The sequence below is a fragment of the Bufo gargarizans genome, chromosome 1 (assembly GCF_014858855.1).
Source record: "Bufo gargarizans isolate SCDJY-AF-19 chromosome 1, ASM1485885v1, whole genome shotgun sequence".
Classification (NCBI taxonomy): Eukaryota; Metazoa; Chordata; class Amphibia; order Anura; family Bufonidae; genus Bufo; species Bufo gargarizans.
Genome location: NC_058080.1, coordinates 369,325,044 through 369,341,361, shown reverse-complemented (window position 1 = coordinate 369,341,361; position 16,318 = coordinate 369,325,044). Strand labels below are relative to the sequence as shown.

The 16,318-nt window shown below is 42.8% G+C and overlaps 1 non-coding gene across 1 annotated transcript; it reads left to right on the top strand.

Moving 5' to 3' along the window:
• Positions 1 to 6,941: 6,941 nt before the first annotated feature.
• LOC122925303 lies at positions 6,942 to 7,027 on the top strand. Its single transcript, XR_006387612.1, has one exon. It is a non-coding gene; the product is annotated as a small nucleolar RNA SNORD71 (small nucleolar RNA).
• Positions 7,028 to 16,318: the final 9,291 nt, after the last annotated feature.

Genomic DNA, 16,318 nt, shown 5'->3' with positions numbered 1-16,318 from the left:
TTCAGCCGCACCTGTAGTTCCCCCTTTCACCGCCCAGTCTGGAGTTCGGGTTGAGACAGCTCAGATCGGTTCGGCCCTGGGATTTTTTGAGCTGTTCTTGACTGCGGAGCTCTTGGACTTAGTTGTGGCCGAAACAAATCGGTATGCCACACAATTTATATCCGCCAACCCGGGAAGCCCTTATGCCCAGTCTTTCTGGTGCAAACCAGTCCAAGTTTCCGAATTTAAATTTTTTCTGGGCCTTCTCCTCAACATGGGTCTAACTAAAAAGCATGAATTGCGGTCATATTGGTCCACGAACCCAATTCATCACATGCCCATGTTCTCTGCTGCTATGTCCAGGACACGATTTGAGACCACCCTGCGTTTCCTGCACTTTAGCAACAACACTACCTCCCGTCCCAGAGGCCACCCAGCTTTTGACCGGCTCCACAAAATTCGGCCCCTCATAGACCATTTCAACTAGAAATTTGCAGATTTGTATACCCCTGAGCAAAACATCTGCGTAGACGAGTCCCTTATACATTTTACCGGGCGCCTTGGCTTCAAACAATACATCCCAAGCAAGCGCGCCCGGTATGGGGTCAAATTGTATAAGCTCTGTGAAAGGGCCACAGGCTATACCCAGAAATTTCAGATCTATGAGGGAAAAGATCAGACCCTGGAGCCGGTCGGTTGCCCTGACTACCTGGGGAGCAGTGTGAAGACAGTCTGGGACTTGGTGTCACCCTTATTTGGCAAGGGGTACCATCTTTATGTGGACAATTTCTACACAGGTGTGGCCCTCTTTAGGCATTTGTTTCTAGAACGGATTGGCGCCTGTGGCACCGCGCGAACTAGTCGCGCGGGCTTCCCCCAAAGGCTCGTTACCACCCGTCTTGCAAGGGGGCAGAGGGCTGCATTGTGTAACGAAGAACTGCTCGCGGTGAAATGGAGAGACAAGCGTGACGTTTACATGTTCTCCTCCATTCACGCAGACACGACAATCCAAATTGAGCGAGCAACCCGTGTCATTGAAAAGCCCCTCTCAGTCCACGACTATAACCTTCACATGGGAGGGGTGGACTTCAATGACCAGATGTTGGCTCCGTATTTAGTGTCCCGCAGAACCAGGCGCTGGTATAAGAAGGTGTCTGTATATTTAATTCAATTGGCTCTGTATAATAGTTTTGTTCTCTACAGTAAGGCTGGGAGAACTGGATCCTTCCTCAAATTTCAGGAAGAGATCATCGCGAACCTCCTGTACCCAGGAGGTTCCGTGGCCCCATCCACCAGTGTAGTTAGCCGTCTACACGAGCGACATTTCCCCAGTGTCGTTGCTGGTACATAAAACCGACCGCCACCCCGAAAAAAATGTCGTGTCTGTAGCAGGAGTGGAATAAGGCGTGACACCCGCTATTTCTGTCCTGACTGTCCTGACCACCCTGCCCTATGCTTTGGAGAGTGTTTCCGGAAGTACCACACACAGGTACACTTAGCATAGGGATCACATCTCACCAGGACAGGCACACAGGGCTATTAGGGCCCATTCACATACAGCTGCTGCAAACCTCTCCTTTCACCTGGGACAAAGTGCATAACGCACTTCGCCACATCTTTGGGCGATTTGCGCTTTGCACATTGACCCATGGGGAAGGAGAGGTTTGTTCTATAAAGGTAAAAAAAAAAAAAAAAAAAACACCAGTAAGCAAAAAGGTTAATGTTTAGTTCAAAAAGTTAAAGTTTATATGTTCTGTTCCAAGGTTAATAAAATTATTGCGTTGCGGCCTGGTTTTTTCTTTTTTTTTTCTTTTTTTACCTTCCAGGTGGACCAATTGATCGACTAGCTGCAGCACTGATGTGCATTCCGACAGAAGCATTGCGCTGCTGTCAGATTACACGCAAGTCGGTGTATGCGGCGCTGCAAGACGAGATTTCTACTCTGCGGTAAAAGATACGTTTGCCAAGGCATACGAGCTGAGGAGGAGGCGGCGTTCCTATGCTTTGGCAAACACTTTGTATATAAAAAAATAAATAAAAAATCCCGGCAATGATTTATTCATCCACATCGATTGATGTGAATGGAGAAATCTGGTTTGCCAGGGCATACGAGCTAAGTGGGTATGGAGCGGAGCTCCTATGTCCTGGCAGACGCCTTTCCCCTCCTTTTTTTTTTTTGGGCAGAGATTTTTCCATCCACATTGATTGATGCGAATGAAGAAATCTGTGCCGTTCATGTTTTCCTTTCAGACCAGAGGCTGATCGGAAAAAAAAATCTCATTACCTGTATGCTCAATATAAGGAGAATAGCAGAAACTCCTAATGCTGGCCATACATGTAATGATTGCGGAGACCCTCAAATGCCAGGGCAGTACAAACACCCCACAAATGACCCCATTTTGGAAAGAAGACACCCCAAGGTATTCGCTGAGGGGCATATTGAGTCGATGAAAGATTTAAATTTTTGTCCCAAGTTAGCGGAAAGTGAGACTTTGTGAGAAAAAATAAATAAATATCTATGAACTCGCCAGGCCCCTCATTGAATACCTTGGGGTGTCTTCTTTCCAAAGTGGGGTCACATGTGGGGTATTTATACTGCCCTGGCTTTTTAGGGGCCCTAAAGCGTGAGAAGAAGTCTGGGATCCAAATGTCTAAAAATGCCCTCCTAAAAGGAATTTGGGCACCTTTGCTGCAAAAAAGTGTCACACATTTGGTATCGCCGTACTCAGGAGAAGTTGGGGAATGTGTTTTGTGGTGTCATTTTACATATACCCATGCTGGGTGAGATAAATATCTTGGTCAAATGCCAACTTTTGCCAAGATATTTCTCTCACCCAGCATGGGTATATGTAAAATGACACCCCAAAACACATTCCCCAACTTCTCCTGAGTACAGCGATACCAGATGTGTGACACTTTATTGCAGCTTAGGTGGGCAAAGGGGGACACATTCCAAAGAGCACCTTTCGGATTTTGCAGGCCATTTTTTACACATTTTGTCGCAAGTTAGTGGAATATGAGACTTTGTAAGGAAAACAAATAAATAAATTAAAAAAAAAAAACATTTTCTGCTAACTTGCGACAAACAAAATAAAAAATTCTAGGAACTCGCCATGCCCCTCACGGAATACCTTGGGGTGTCTTCTTTCCAAAATGGGGTCACTTGTGGCGTAGTTATACTGCCCTGGCAATTTAGGGGCCCAAATGTGTGAGAAGTACTTTGCAATCAAAACGTGTAAAAAATGGCCTGCGAAATCCGAAAGGTGCACTTTGGAATATGTGCCCCTTTGCCCACCTTGGCTGCAAAAAAGTGTCACACATGTGGTATCGCCGTACTCAGGAGAAGTTGGGGAATGTGTTTTGGGGTGTCATTTTACATATACCCATGCTGGGTGAGATAAATATCTTGGTCAAATGCCAGCTTTGTATAAAAAAATTGGAAAAGTTGTCTTTTGCCAAGATATTTCTCTCACCCAGCATGGGTATATGTAAAATGACACCCCAAAACACATTCCCCAACTTCTCCTGAGTACGGCGATACCAGATGTGTGACACTTTTTTGCAGCCTAGGTGGCCAAAGGGACCCACATTCCAAAGTGCACCTTTCGGATTTCACCGGTCATTTTTTACAGATTTTGATTGCAAAGTACTTCTCACACATATGGGCCCCTAAATTGCCAGGGCAGTATAACTACGCCACAAGTGACCCCATTTTGGAAAGAAGACACCCCAAGGTATTCCGTGAGGGGCATGGCGAGTTCCTAGAATTTTTTATTTTTTGTCGCAAATTAGTGGAATATGAGACTTTGTAAGAAAAAAAAAAATCAAAAAAAAATCATCATTTTCCGCTAACTTGTGACAAAAAATAAAAAGTTCTATGAACTCACTATGCCCATCAGCGAATACCTTAGGGTGTCTACTTTCCGAAATGGGGTCATTTGTGGGGGTTTTCTACTGTCTGGGCATTGTAGAACCTCAGGAAACATGACAGGTGCTCAGAAAGTCAGAGCTGCTTCAAAAAGCGGAAATTCACATTTTTGTACCATAGTTTGTAAACGCTATAACTTTTACCCAAACCATTTTTTTTTTTTTGCCCAAACATTTTTTTTTAATCAAAGACATGTAGAAAAATACATTTTGCAAAAATATATATGGATGTCGTTTTTTTTGCAAAATTTTACAGCTGAAAGTGAAAAATGTCATTTTTTTGCAAAAAAATCGTTACATTTTGATTAATAACAAAAAAAGTTAAAATGTCAGCAGCAATGAAATACCACCAAATGAAAGCTCTATTAGTGAGAAGAAAAGGAGGTAAAATTCATTTGGGTGGTAAGTTGCATGACCGAGCGATAAACGGTGAAAGTAGTGTAGTGCAGAAGTGTAAAAAGTGGCCTGGTCATTAAGGGGGTTTCAGCTAGCAGGGTTGAAGTGGTTAATCATTCGTGCCCAAATGTTGGTGATCAGAAAGGGTGGTTTTATTTTTTTTAGCTCTCATATTAGTAGGGTTCTATGAGAGCTTACTGTAATTATTGTTCAATTTTTTTGACATAGTCTCTGTGATCTGCAGCGGTCGAGTTTGGGGTTGTCCCAACTCTACGTTGGGTCCCCCAGACACCGTTTAGGTGTCACTACATATTGCTGCTCTCCGGAAGGGGTGGTAAGGCATGGTGCACCCCAATGGGAAATAAGTTCATAGAGTCAGAGTCTGCAGTAAACCAGCGTGCTTCTTTACTGAAGTAATTCAGGTGCAAAACAATACAAGCAAGGCATAGGGCTGGCCTCCAAGTATCCGCTCTGGCAGAAGAAGGGTTTGATGCTGAGGAAAGGCCTGAGCTAGCTGTCCCTCTCTCTCTCAGAAGGCTGGCACCCTGGCCAAAGGCTGGAGTACCACCGTTTTTAGCTCAGTAGTCCAGGTGGCTCCTTGGTCACAGGGCTGGTGGCTCAGCATCCCCATCTCGGCATCTTCGTCTGGTCACTTATGCAGACTGGCATGAGTCTCTCCCTCCAAGCACTGATCCTTAACTGCAGAAAACTAGGGGCTCTGTCTGCTTTCCTTACATAAAGTTTCTGGCTGAACTAGAACCTTCTAGTGGGAGGGGTGGAGTGGAGAAACTCAGCCCAAAAAATACAATGTTACAATTCTGGTCTCTCATAGACTTGTATTAGACCTTCAATAATAATGACAATGACACAGCAGTTTTTCCAGCCAAAAACAAGTCTTCAGGCATAATAACAAAGCTAAAGCAGTTCAAACGGTCAGTCTGCCTGGGTTTTGGTGGTAAACAAGTCTGGCTTTCCCCTCTAAAATATGCTCTTGTTTAAACCCTATGGCTGCTGTGGAAAATTGTCAGCCTCATTCAAAGTCCCAAAAGTCTCAGTATTCATTAACCCTTTCCACACATCCTAGCAAATACTGTGAAAATGAACAGGCTCTATATCACAACATACATATAAGATGTAGCAACACAGTATTAGATAGTAGAAGTCAATACAAGATACCCCTTTAAAGTTAAACTAAGTAAGAGCGTTACAACTTTGCATAGGGGAAACAGGGGCTAATGTCCACAAATGTCCATACTTCACAGTACCCCTGCTTCAGGGCACTACAAATCCATAATTAATATCATGCCTCCTTTATCTGTGGGTTTGATCACAAGTTCTCTATCCTCAATCAAGGAGGAGAGAACTTGTTTTTATCGATGGCCTAAAATGGAGGGACATTTGTATCTGTCCATTTTTGCATCTCTTTTAAAAAGAACAATGTTCTTGGATACCATTGCAATAAAGACTTCAGCCGCTGGGGAGTTTTTAGGTGGTAAATAAGTAGTATACCTCTAGTGTGTAGCCCTGATGTTTTAAGATAACCAGGTTACTCAAGTTTATATCCATTACAGGGTCCTCCTTATTCTCTGAAAAGTGTACTTTCAGTCTAATGTTCTTCTATAGTCTTTGATGATCCATATCTACGTGGTCCATGTCATACTGGTATTAAGAATGACAGTCCCTTTTGTAAGAGGAGCACTTGTACTGTGTTATCAATATTAATAGCTAACATTTGTTCCCTACCTGGGAGGAATGACACTGGGAGGAAGTGGGGGGAGGCAAGGAGAGCAGGCAGCGAGGTGCCTGAGCAGAACGAGCATAACGTCATTCTGGTTTGTACTTGTGACCTGGCAGAAAGCTGTGCTGTGTGGCTCTGCCTCTGCAGACTGAAACACTGAACTTGGGACAGTTATAGAGAGAGAATAGGTCATAGAGAGGGAGAGCATAAGTAGATTATATATAGAGAGAAAAGGTGATAGGGAGGGACAGTATAAGATTATAGGGAGAGAATATTTGGGTATTTGTGGTATATTAAGGGGTGTAATCAGAGGGAAGGTGTGAGAACTGGTCATTTTTTTAAGTTTCTTTCTACACTTCCATATGAATTACATTCTTGCAAGCACTGAGGAATTGCCCCTTCTTTAAAAAAAATAAAATAACAGTTTCTATTTACTATTTGTAGTTGGTCATCTTAGTGCTTTAAAGTCATGTTACTGAACATGCCGTACATTGCCACAGGATAAGAGGTGGACAGTTCAGTAATGCCGGCAAGGGACCAATCAGAGTGGCCCCTTGCCGGCAATCGATCCGACTAACCAATCGGATCGCGGCAGTGAAAAAATGCCAGTTTCAGGCTCTGATCTGCTCTCTGCAGATCAGAGCCTGAAATCAGGTAGTGTCCTTGTGCCCCCCCCCCCCGATCTGTGCCCCTCCAAGCCCCCCCTTGTGTCCGCCTGCCCCTGAAGCTCATCTCCTAATTCAAGCAGCCTGCCCAGTGCCCTGATGCGGTCCGCCCCCTCCCCACCCCATACATTCCTCCTGCCCCCATTTCGTGCTGCCTCACCTCCCTCAATATTGCCCGTGACACCCCCCCCCCTCCATTCCAGCGCTGCCCCTGATGCGGTTCGGTCCCCCTGCTGTGTGTGATGGCGGCGGCTCCATTCCTGAGCCGTCGCCATCAGCAGAGAGTGTCAGCTCTATGCTGACACTCTGCTGTAACCCCACAGATGCCGTGGCAACAGCATCCATGGGGTTAATAGAGGGAAGGGACTCCCTCTCTTCACCATCGGGGCTGCCGCGCTGCCATGGCCACCTACAGGGCATCTGATTGTATTATACTTTGCAATGCAAGAGCATTGCAAAGGATAGTACAGCCATAAGCCCCACTGGATCTTCAAGATCCAAGAGCGACGTGATAAAAAAAAGTGGAAAAAATTGTAAAGTAAAAATAAATAAATAAATGAAAATGTAAAATTAAAAAAATAAATTGCCTTTTCCTATAAAAAATGAAAAAAAAACGATACATATTAGGTATCACCGCGTCCGTAACAATCGTCTCTATAAATATATCACATGATAGACCCCGTCCGATAAACACCATAAAAAAATAAATAAAAAAAATGTGTAAAAAAAGCCATTTTTGTCACCTTACATCACAAAAAGTGCAACAGCAAGCGATCAAAAAGGCTTATGACCCCCAAAATAGTATCAATCAAACCGTCACCTCATCCCACAAAAAATGATACCCTATTTAAGACAATCGCCCAGAAAATAAAAAAGCTATGGCTCTCAGACTATGGAGACACTAAAACATCATTTCTTTGGTTTCAGAAATGCTATTATTGTGTAAAACTTAAATAAATAAGAAAAAGTATACATATTAGGTATTGCCACGTCCGTAACGATCTACTCTATAAAACTGTCACATGACCTAACCCCTCAGATAAACGCTGTGCAAATAAATAATTAAAACTGTTCCAAAACAGCCAATTTTTTGGTCACCTTGCCCCATAAAGTGTAATAATGAATGATAAAAAAAATCCTATATACCCAAAAATGGTACCAATAAAAAGCTCAACTCTTTCTGCAAAAAACAAGCCCCTGCACAAGATGATCGGCAGAAAAATAAAAAACATATGGCGTTCAGAAAATTGACACACGAAAACATAATTTCTTTTTCAAAATTGCTTTATTATGTAAAACTGAAACAAACAAACAAAGAAAGTAGACATAGTTGATATCATTGCGTCCATAACAACCTGCTCTATAAAAATAGCACATGATCTACCCTGTCAGATGAATCTTGTAAAAAAAAAAAAATTCAGTTACCTTGCCTCACAAAAAACTTAATATAGAGCAATTAAAAATCATATGTACCCCAAAATAGTACCAATAAAACTGGCACCTTATCCCCTAGTTTCCAAAATAGGGTCACTTATTGGGAGTTTCTACTGTAAGGGTGCATCAGGGGGGCTTTAAATGGGACATGACATCTAAAACCAGTTTAGCAAAATCTGCCTTCCAAAAACCATACAGCGTTCCTTTCCTTCTGCGCCCTGCCGTGCGCTCTTACATCAGTTTACGACCACATGTGGGGTGTTTCTGTAAACCGCAGAATCAGGGTAATAAATGTTCAGTTTTGTTTGGCTGTTAACCCTTAATGTGTTAAATAATTTTTTTTTATAAAATGGAAAATCTGCCAAAAAAGTGAAATTTTAAAATTTCATCTCCATTTTCCTTTAATTCTTGTGGAACATCTAAAGGGTTAACACAGTTTGTAAAATCAGTTTTGAGTAACTTGAGGGGTGTAGTTTCTACAATGGGGTCATGTATGGGGGGTTTCCACTACGTAAGCCCCACAAAGTGACTTCAGACCTGAACTGGTCCTTAAAAAGTGGGTTTTGGAAATTTTCTTAAAAATGTTAAGAATTGCTTCTAAATTTCTAAGCCTTCTAACGCCCTAAAAAAATTAAATTACATTTCCAAAATGATGCCAACATAAAGTAGACATATGGGAAATGTTAAGTCATTAATATTTTATTAGGTATGACTTTCTGTTTAGAAGCAGAGAAATTGAAATTTAGAAAATTGTGATTTTTTTCATAAATAAAGGTGAAATATATTGACTCAAATTTATGACTATCATGAAGTACAATGTGTCACGAGAAAACAATCTCAGAATGGCTTGGATAAGTAAAAGCGTTCCAAAGCAATTACCACATAACGTGACGCATGTCAGATTTGTAAATTTTGACCTGGACACTGGGGCATCAATGACCCTTGGTCATGAAAGGGTTAAAGGATCACTGGGTAAAATCCAGATTAAGGCCTCATGCACACGACAGTATTTTTTCACGGTCCGCAAAACGGGGTTCCGTTGTTCCGTGATCCGCTTCCGTTTTTGTTTCAGTATGTCTTCCTTGATTTTTGGAGGCTCACCAGACTTGAAAAGTGAAAAAAAAATGTTTTGCCTTGCAAATGATAGGAAAAGAACGGATCACGGACGCGGATGACCATCTTGTGTGCCTCCGTGTTTTTTCACGCACCCATTGACTTGAATGGGTCAGCGAACCGTTGTCCGTGAAAAAAATAGGACAAATCCTATTTTCTTGACAGACTGGAAACACGGATTATGGACGCGGATGACAAACGGTGCATTTTCCGAGTTTTCAACTGACCCATTGAAAGTCAATGGGTCCGCAGAAAATCACGGAAAATGGAACAACGGACACGGAACACAACAACGGTCGTGTGCATGAGGCCTAACTAGGACAATACAGGAGACATGGATTCTAGGTGTCTAGGGGATTGCAGTATATATATGACAAACAAAAGTACCTTTACTCCGATTGTCAACGAGCCAGCAGTAGAGGCCTACATTTCTGCGGTCAAAAGAGACATAAAAAATTTGAAGTCCTCCATAGGGGAATTAAATGTGTTGAAAAATCCTAATCTAACCACTGCAGAAATTGAGGCCTTGGCGCAACTCAAGGACAACTCCCTTATAACAATCAAACCCGCTGATAAGGGCGGGGGGGTAGTTGTACTTGACACATCCAAATATATTAAAGAAATTCAACGTCAATTGGAAGACACTAATGTATATGGTATCTTACACAGTGATCCGAAATTCATCATAATGAACACTATTAAAAAGAGTCTGTCTGATGCGGTGGTGGCAGGTATTATAGACGAGGACTTGAGAGATTATTTGGAGGTACCTTTTCCTGTTACCCCGGTAATATACATTTTACCTAAAGTGCATAAAAGTCTTGTGGATCCCCCCGGCCGCCCCATCGTATCAGGCTCAGACTCTGTATTTAGTAGAATAGCCATTTTTTTGGATAAAATGTTGAGGCATTTCTCGACAGCTGGAGAATCCTATATCAAAGATACAGGACACTTTTTGGAACAATTAAAATCTGTTGACATTAGTAATGTAAAATCTTTATTTCTTGTGTCCTTCGATGTAGTATCGTTATACACATCGATCGGACATGAGAAAGGTATTGGAGCAGTCAATAAATATCTTGAAGGTACAAATATCTCTATGGAGACTAAACATTTTATTACCTCCCTTTTGAAATTAATTCTTGAAAATAATTATTTTCTGTTCCAAGACACCTTTTTTAATCAAAAACGCGGCGTTGCGATGGGGTCAAATGTGGCCCCAACGTACGCGAATATATATATGCGCCATGTGGAGGAGGACTTTATCTATGTATCCTACCACTTTCAACATGTTTTGAGGTGGTGGAGATACATAGATGACGTCTTCCTCCTATGGACTGGTACTGAAGCACAATTGACTCAATTTCATGAATACTTGAACAGCATGGATGCCGATCTTCAGTATACTATATCATATTCTGCAAACCATTTGTCATTTTTAGATACTAATGTTAAATTAGATGGAGGCAGAATAAGTACGGGGTTGTTCGTCAAATCGACGGACAGAAATACGATTCTACGCTTTGAAAGCAATCACCCACGTAGTCTTATCAAACATCTTCCCCAATCCCAATTCTTGAGGGCAAAACGCATTATATCTGACCACAATGAATTGCCAACCACACTAGATATGATGGTTGGTAAATTCAGGGAACGCGGTTATCCACGTAAATTGTTAAATGAACAGAAAAATAAAATCCTTAACAGTGATACAGAACGTGCACAATCCACTCTTCTAAAAACTCAGAGGATACCATTTATGTCTACATACTCGAACTACAGTGTAGAGATAGGACAAATTTTAAAAAGGAATTGGAATATTCTCAGTAAAGGAATTAAAGATGTCCCTGAATTTAATAATCCTCCTCTGTTATCATATCGGAAGAATAAAAATTTGAGAGATTATCTGGTTAAAGCAGATGTAGGTTCAAAAAAACATGTCATTCAGCGACCATTGACGCAAGCGGGGCTGGGATGTTTCCCGTGTCTTAATTGCGTAAATTGTCGTTATATCTGCAAATCAAAATTTTTTGTACATCCATTTACAAATAAAGAATATCCAATCAAGTTTCATTTGACCTGTACGTCGTCATATGTAATTTATGTTTTATCATGTCCATGTAACCTACTATATGTAGGAGAAACGTCCACTGAACTAAAAGTCAGATTAAATAATCATAGAAATTCAATTAGAAAAAGCCGCACTGATTTACCTGTTTCCAGACATTTTGCATCCCTTCATCACGGTGAACGGGATCTAAGATGCTGGATAATTGATCATGTTGCAATGCCCAGGAGAGGTGGCGACCATCTGACCATCTTAAAAAAACGAGAATTAAAATGGATTTACACTTTGGATAGCTTGCATCCAATAGGACTTAATGTAGAATTTAGATAAAAAGCCTGTAATGAAGCTGAACCATATTTTTTCTGCATTTGCTGTTCTTCCTTCCCTGCTTAGTATTTTTGTGCCTTGAAACAGTGATAATACTGAATAAGTACATTATACGGAGTATTCAATTCTGTTATTAATTTGTTAATTTTTCTTTGCCTTTTAGAACCATTTTTGTAATTTTATAAGAAGTTTGGATTGAGATCGTGGATCTGGCCCTCTTCGATGATAATGGAACAATGCTACAACACCAAAAAATCTTGCACTGCGCATCTCCAGTGATAAAGGGAAAATATATTTTCTTTGTTTTATTTGCATGTTTTCCTTTAAGAATTCCCCTTATGGCTGCGAATCTTCAGTAATTACGCTGGCGGTGCCGGTCGGGTACATTGACGTGTCCCCTTCTGACACATGCTGCGTAGTGGGATGGATCCACCTTGACAAAGTTGGCTCCTTCCTCACATACTGATCTAGTAGGATGTACCTACTGCGGCTTAATATACAAAGTACCATATAGGAAAGCATTTTGCATATCGTAGGCCCTCATGTATTACATATTGGTTGGGCAATGTTGCCATTTACCTAAATGGCGCCTTTGAAGCAACTAGGCGATAGCGCATGCGTCACCGGATAACTGCATGACAGAGACGATGATGCGAACCTGGGCATGCGCAGTGGCTGAACAGAGACGCTCAAGGATATACGATGCTGTAAGCGGACGCCATTTCATCGAGAGGTGCGATATCTACGATCTCCGTCCAATGTATTATTCACTCTATTGTATACACTGTATAAATCTATAGTGATTTTTTATATATATGATTAGCACACAGGGAGAAAGTCCCTGAGCTGTATATCTTTCATACACTTGTATAATTATGCACTTGCACTTTATTCATATGTCTCACATGTGTTTGATTTACCTATGATTGTAACCAGAATACGATTGGTCAGTCACTTTAGACATGCCTTTATATGTCGCCATTTTCACTGTTTCTATGCTGGAAGAAGGCTCTTGTGAGCCGAAACGTCGCAAAGTTGCCATACTATGGGTGAATAAAGCCTCACAGAATTTCACTTTTATCCGGAGTGCAGTCCTATCTTTCTTCAGTTATATATATATATATATTAGTATTTCACAATCTGCTCAGTTACTGGGATTTTCACGCGCAACCATTTCTAGGGTTTACAAAGAATGGTGTGAAAAGGGAAAAACATCCCGTATGCGGCAGTCCTGTGGGCGAAAACGCCTTGTTGATGCTAGAGGTCAGAGGAGAATGGGCCGACTGATTCAAGCTGATAGAAGAGCAACGTTGACTGAAATAACCACTCATTACAATCGAGGTATGCAGCAAAGCATTTGTGAAGCCACAACACGCACAACCTTGAGGCGGATGGGCTACAACAGCAGAAGACCCCACCGGGTACCACTTATCTCCACTACAAATAGGAAAAAGAGGCTACAATTTGCACAAGCTCACCAAAATTGGACTGTTGAAGACTGGAAAAATGGTTTCTTGAACATGACAATGAGTTCACTGTACTAAAATGGCCCCCACAGTCACCAGATCTCAACCCAATAGAGCATCTTTGGGATGTGGTGGAACGGGAGCTTCGTGCCCTGGATGTGCATCCCTCAAATCTCCATCAACTGCAAGATGCTATCCTATCAATATGGGCCAACATTTCTAAAGAATGCTATCAGCACCTTGTTAAATCAATGCCACGTAGAATTTAGGCAGTTCTGAAGGCAAAAGGGGGTCCAACACGTATTAGTATGGTGTTCCTAATAATTCTTTAGGTGAATGTATATACACATATATATAGCCAGTGGATGCTTATTGCAGGAATGTATTTTCTTTCCATGTCCGTTACTTTATTTTTTGCAGATCATATGTGGAACCATTCCTTCCTTTGCGTTTTCGTATGTTCGCATGTCCGTTCCACAAAAAATAGAACATGTCCTATTATTGTCTGCATAACAGACAAGAATAGGACTGCTATTAGAGGCCAGCTGTTCCGTAAAATACGGAATGCACATGGAGGACATCTGTGCGGCTCCCAGGAACTCCCAGGAAAGACAAGTGTGTTCTCATGGCCGAATCTGTATGACCGTGTCAGTAATCTTGAAGTTTTTCCCCTGTGCCTGACAAGCCACTGATAACTTGTCAGTCAGGAGAAATATATTTTGCCAGTCTGTATCTATAAGATGCCTGCCAATCTCCATTTCCCATTTAGTGGTATGAAGAGGTGGGCCTATTATTAACTCCAAGGGAAAAGAACAGAGCAAGAAAAGTACATGGGACAGTAGAACGGTTTGCCTTCAAAATAGATCTAAGTTCGAAAAAGCTTAAAAACTACCTCAGTTGTGATCACTATAGATATACGAATTTCAAAAAAATTTGCTTCGGCCAGCTCGCTGAATTTTTCCCAAAAATTTGGTTCGATCTGAATTTAATCTTGGCGAATCGCATAAAACGCCTATTTCCTGGCTGCAGAGAGCCTTTATAGTAGTGTAGAACACTGCATTGCAGTAACAAGCATAGGGAGTCTGCTGTGGTAGTGAAACAATACTGTGAGTCAGTATGACATGCAGATGACAGACATCGCTCTTAAAATACTGCACACTTCACTTATTTGGTCAGTTACGGGGGCAAAACTGACCAAATAACTCAAGTGTGAACTCAAGAAGAAGCACACTATCGGCACCTGATTTCACATAGATGTCTACAGAAACTGTTCTATTAAACGCGCGTATATAAAAGTAGAGCCCTCCCGACAGAGTGGAGAGGGTGTCAGAAGTGGAGAGTTTGTGTTGACGTCACTCATTATTTTGCCCTTCCTCTGATCTGTCAGAACAATAACCCCCAAGAAACAGATCCTGTCTGTGGGGCATCTGCCTTTACTTGGTCAGCATTTGGTCAGTAATTGCAAAAGCCCCAAAAAACTGGAGTGAATCCAAAACAGAGATGACACGTGAATGGAATAATTGCATGTCTTCTGTGTTTTATACCCACTCCTGATTTTGACTACCAAATCATAAGCCAATTATGATGCATAATAGGGACCATGTCATGCAGGCTTTACAGCTGTTACATAGACAGGATCTGTTCTGTGTCTCATTTTTCCTTCCTTCTGACAGATCAGAAGAATGGTCAAATAAATGATGATGTCAGTCAGGCCGAAAGGCAAAATAGTGGCCCAGTCATGAAGTGGGGAGAGTGGGATCAGCATGAGAAGTCCACAGAGTGGCTCTATGACATAGTGGTGAGGTGAAAGCAGCATGAGGAGACCACATAGTCGCCCAATGACAGAGTCTTGAGGTGGCAGCAGCATCAGGACGATGCCTCAGAGTGGCACAATGACAGTGTGGAGGTGGCAGCAGCATCAGGAGGCCACAGAGTGGCAAAATGATAAAATGTGGAGGTGGCGGCAGCAGCAGCATAATCAGGAGTTCACAGAGTGGCACAATGACAGAGTGTGGGGGTGGCGGCATTAGGAGGAGGCCACAGGGTGGCACAATGACAGTGTGAAGGTGGCGGCAGCATCAGGAAGCCACAGAGTGGCACAATGACAAATTGTGTAGGTGGCGGTAGCAGCAGCATCATCAGGAGTTCACAGAGTGGCACAATGACAGAGTGTGGGGGTGGCAGCATCAGGAGGAGACCACAGGGTGGCACAATGACAGTGTGGAGGTGGCAGCAGCATCAGGAGGCCACAGAGAGGCACAATTACAGAGCATGGAGGTGGCGGCAGCAGCAGCATCAGGAGGAGGCCACAGGGTGGCAAAATGACAGAGTGTGGAGGTGGCAGCAGCATCAGGAGGAGGCCACAGAGTGGCCCAATGACAGAGTGTGACGGTGGCGACAGCAGCATCAGAAGGAGGCCACAGGGTAGCACAACGACAGTGTGGAGGTGGCAGAAGCAGCATCAGGAGGCCACAGAGTGGCAAGGTGACATAGTGTGGAGATGGCAGCAGCATCAGGAGACCACAGAGTGGCAAGGTGACATAGTATTGAGGTGGCAGCAGCATCAGGAGACCACAGAGTGGCAAGGTGACATAGTGTGAAGGTGGCAGCAGCATCAGGAGACCACAGAGTGACCCGGTGACAGAGTGGGGAAGTGGGTGGCAATATCAGTACCAGCTGAAGATGGTGGGTGAAAGAATGAGCACTTGGCATCAGATGTGTGGCATCAGGTGGGTGGCAGCATCATAATAGTAGCTGAGGCAGGTAGCCAGAAGAAACCGGTCTCTAAGTGTTGGTGTGGCACCATGAACGATCTAGTCAGATGCATCAGGCTTTGGTGGGTGGAAATCCTAGCTGATCAACGCCTGATTCATCCTGACAAAGGTCAGTCTCTTCACATTTTTGGAGGACAGGTGAGGTCTTCTTGTGGTAACGATGGCCCACCGCGGTCAGACCTGCGAGAGAATGGACAATGGTGCAGATAGGCAGTAGCCAACTGACTACAAAGGATGTCTTTATAGTAGTTCAGTTTGTCCTCCCTCTGCCGAATGGTGACAATTCGGCTGTCACTACGTAAGCAAGTGAGCATGCATCAAGCTATTTGTGCAAGTTACTTGGAGGGACTCCCTGCCTCCAACTTCACTGCATACTGCCACAGTGTGTCTGGGTCCTCTGCCTGGTCTTCCTCATCACATTGTAGCTTCTC